This window comes from Crocuta crocuta, unplaced genomic scaffold, assembly GCF_008692635.1.
Source record: "Crocuta crocuta isolate KB4526 unplaced genomic scaffold, BGI_CrCroc_1.0 scaffold336, whole genome shotgun sequence".
NCBI lineage: Eukaryota > Metazoa > Chordata > Mammalia > Carnivora > Hyaenidae > Crocuta > Crocuta crocuta.
Genome location: NW_027527943.1, coordinates 262,740 through 266,969, shown reverse-complemented (window position 1 = coordinate 266,969; position 4,230 = coordinate 262,740). Strand labels below are relative to the sequence as shown.

Below are 4,230 nucleotides of genomic sequence, written 5' to 3'. Positions count from 1 at the left end.
CCGGGGCCCGGGGCCCCTGGGTGAGGCCCGGGGCTGCGCGGGGGGCGCCGCCTCGCGGATTTCCGCCCGCCTCCCGCGCGCACGTGGAGCGTGGCCGCGCCGGGTAAGCACCCCCGCGGTCGGCTCGGGGTCTAGGCAGGCGCGGGTCCGAAATCATTCATGCGCTTCCCCGAGCTCCTCCTTGGCAAAGACCCACGGGGGAAACGAGGCCCGGTCGGCCGCTGGGCGGGCGTGCCCTGGGCTGCGGGCTCCTGCCGGTGCCCAGCGCGCCCAGACCCCCGATCTGTCCTGCCCGGCAGCGAGCACCGCACGGTCCATGCCGCCCGCTTCCGGGGCTTCGATTTCCGCCTCCAGATTCTCCGGGGTGGGGGGCGCGGGGCGGCCCACCAGCGTTCCTGGCGCTCCAGGCCGGGTCTCGGCCTTCCGCTGGGCTCGGCGCGCAAGGCCCCGCGCGGGGTGCCGCGGAGACTTCCTGGGGTCGCTCCTAGGGTTCGCGGCCGGGTCACGTTTTCAACGGGTGCCTCGCTTTCCCTCCCGGCCTTCCCTTCCGGCGCATTGCCTGGCGTTTACCGGCTTTCCCGCCCCGCGCCGGCCGCTCCGCGGTGCTTAGGACAAGCCCTGCTCTGGGACGCGTCCGGAGCCCCGGAACTCTCCCAGAAAACGCCCACAGCGGCGATCGTGCCCGGCGCGCCCCGAAACCTCCTCCGGGCACCGCCGAGTTGCGAAGGCGAAGGACAGTAGGCGTGCGGCGGGAGAAGAAAACGTAAACTACGTGAGACTTGGAAGCGAGTAAGGGAGACACAAACGTAAACAGATGTGTGTCTAGANAATTAAGCCAACGGTTTCATCCCTCCGCAGGACGCAAGGCCCCGGCGAGCACGGACGTCTCCCGGAAGCCTCCCCTGCGAGCCGCGTGGGGCGCGTCGGGTCCAACGTGCGACCTCCGAGGACCCGACTCTCCGGCCGCGTGTAGTCGACCGGGGCGCGTGGGGTCTCTTCCCTCCCCCACCGCGGTTCGCGCCAGTCCCCAGCCCTCACCACGCTTCTCTTCGCCCCGGGCTTTCCCTGCCCGCCACCCTCCAGCGGACCCCCGGGGGGGAGTGGTTCCGGTGTAGNCCCCCACCCCGTGCACACCCCCACCACACGCACACACACCCCATGCAGACGGCCACTGGGTGCACACCCCCACCACGTGCAGACCGCCACCAGCCCTCTCTTCCAGGTCCCTGGGAAAGCCTCCCGCTCCTCTTCCAGGACCCTAGCCCCGCTCCCCTTACACATTTGCAGATTTGCGCCGGTGGGATTTTAAGAAGGAGCCTGAGGCCCCTGCTGCCCGGGACAGGGAGGGCCGGGCGCAAGAGCTGCAGCCCGGAGCCCGCGGGCCTGGACGTGCGCGGCGGGGACGCGCCGGCCGCTCCCCCCCCGAGCCCGGGAGCAGCGCCACAGGCCGTAGCGGGGAGGCTGGTCTGCGGGTCTAGTGGGGAGGGAATGAGACTCGCGTGCCACAGCTCGTGCGTGATCCCGGACGGTCCACGTGGCCAGATTCTTGGAGAGTTGGCCTCGAGGGTTGAGCCCCGCCAAGTCTGCGGGCGTTTGGAGGCTCAGCCCGCGGACTGCGCTGACCGGCTGGGGAGGTGCTAACCTCTGCCCCCCCCCCATCCGGTTCTTGATGGGAATCGGGGGTGCATCTGTTGCTCAAGAACAGGAGGGGTGTTTTGGTTTTTTGGGTTTTTTTTTTTATATATATATAATTTTGGTCATAACTGCCCTGGCGGTCGCCACCGGCGATTGGATGCTTGAGTCAAGTCCTAGGCTGGGCTGTCCTCCCTGCTGCCCTCCCTCGCTCCTCCCCACCTGACACTGTGAGGCAGGTGTGAGGTTCACCCCTGGTCTGTCCACTCACGGGACATCTCTACCTGTAGACGTGCGTTATTTCGGCCTTGTGCTGTTCTTAATCTGTTTTCAGTCATCTTTATTTCCCTCTTCTCTTCGAATGGCTAGTGGATAGATTATCTATTGTTCGAGGGCTTTCGAATATGGAGAGAAGTATCTACGGGGTTTGTACGTTAGTGTACAATTCATTAAGTCTTAAAAACTAACATTTGTAAAGATTCGCACACACTTTCACAGTATATTTAAAAACTAAATTCGAAAATTAGATTTCCCTTACACACAAATATTTATAAAAATCCAGGCCTAATACGTTAAATTATTGTATCTTTAAAGGTTGGACACACCTTAGTCCTGTAGTATTGTAGGGAAATGCTGTCCTAACGTTGCTTTCTGTAAGCAGTGGCTCCTGAGCTTTCGTGGGTATCAGCACCTCCTCCGGGTCTTGTCAGAACACAGGTTGCTGTGTTCCTGACTCACCCCCACGACGTGGGGCCCCAGAATTTGTACTTTTAGCAAGATCTCAGGTGATGCTGATGCTGGCCACACTTTGAGACCCTAAAACCTTTTCTAAAGTATTAAAATCTGGACTTATATTTGTTTGTTTGTTTTTAAATTCATTTTCTAGAGAGAGACAACTTGAGCAGGGGAGGGTCAGAGAGAGAGGAAGATACAGAATATGAAACAGGCTCCAGGCTCTGAGCTGTCAGCACAGAGCCGACACAGGGCTCAAACCCATGAGCCACTAGATCATGATCTGAGCTGAAGTCGGATGTTTAACCGACTGAGCCACCCAGGCGCCCCTCTGGACTTATATTTGAGTCTTCAGAATCTTTCTTACACTTTTTATTCCACAGGATACCAGGTTTACTCACCCAATCTACGAACTGGGCTCTTTCTTCTTGGGCTGAGACTTAACACACATTGCAGACAATTCCAAGGCTGGGACCTGAGATCAAGTGCACCCTGCAGGATCACTCTCTCCCCATCCTTTACCCAAGATTTTGTCCTGTCCATCATGACATTTCCCAAAGGGTTGCTGTAGCCATCTATGGCTTAGTTTTCCCCATGCCAGCCTTTCCAAAAGCCTCGTGATCTGAATGACTTACATTCATGGTCATTGTTAGGATAAAAGCCAAATTTGCACCCACTTGTTTCGAGCTGGGCCTGGGCAGTTAAAATGAACTAAAGCCTTTAGCCTTTAGTGATGTTGATTTACAAACATTTTCTTTCTGACATTCAAGACCTGTAAAATTCACACAATTCTTGCATAACAAAATATAACAAAATACATTTTAAAGAAAACTTTATGTATATTCATAAAGGAAGGTACATTTGTAACCATAGAACCTCTTCAGTTCTGGGGATGTAGCTCAGTGGTAGAGCGCATGCTTTGCATGTATGAGGTCCTGGGTTCGAGCCCCAGCATCTCCAGTCTCTTGCTGCTCATGGCACATCTTTTTAAGATGCTGTATCTTGAACCAGACATCGTGCTTTTTAGTACTTTTGACAATTTTGAGCAATGTAAACTTGAAACAACAAAGTCAGATTTACTCTAGTTGAGAAGTCAAATGTGCTGCTGAAGAAAATACTTGTCTTTCACTGCCAAGGGCACAGACTGATGCTCTATCCCTCTTTTGGATGAGGTGGCAGAGGGAAGGTTAGGAGAAATTAGGCTGAGACAATGGACTGGTATTTCCACTTTGCTCTGTCAGCAACTCTTTGATCTTTGTCATAAGTGCTTCTACCTTTCTGAACCAAAGAAATATTTTATCTCATTCCTTCTATATCTGAAGTCAACCGATGACTAGAAAGTTCACCACTGGTATAAATGGGTAAACGCATGACTATTTTCTAATGAGTTGGCTGTTGGGAGCTGAGAATGTAACAAGGAAAAATTGTAGGCCAAGAACAGTCTTCAGATAAGAGGGAAAAGAGACTTGGTTAGAAATCTATGCAGAGAGGGAAGGGTTTTTATTAGCTTCTCCTTGGTTCTTTTTGTAAAGTAGAAAAAAACTACTGTTATAAATTATCATCAGGGACACGGGCTAACACTGTTTGCTAAAAACATAGGCTGAGAAAATTTGTTCTTGGATATCACATCAGTAAGAATAGAGTATCCTGATTACCTAACTGTTGTAGTTCAGATTACCTTGGTTTTGACAAAAACTTTGCTATGGCTTTAACACAGAAACTCAGACTCTATTTCCAAACACTTTCCAGAGTTTCAGTAAGGATTTTCAGGAAGATCTTTTAAAATTTATCGTAACTCTATAGTTTTCTTTATTACTTTTTTAGAGAGAGAGCAAGCGCACGCCAGTGGGGAAGAGGGGCAGAAGG

At 53.3% G+C, this 4,230-nt stretch overlaps 1 non-coding gene across 1 annotated transcript; it reads left to right on the top strand.

Annotated features, from left to right (window-relative positions):
* Positions 1 to 3,252: 3,252 nt before the first annotated feature.
* On the top strand, positions 3,253 to 3,324 carry TRNAA-UGC (transfer RNA alanine (anticodon UGC)). The gene has a single exon. It is a non-coding gene; the product is annotated as a tRNA-Ala (tRNA).
* Positions 3,325 to 4,230: the final 906 nt, after the last annotated feature.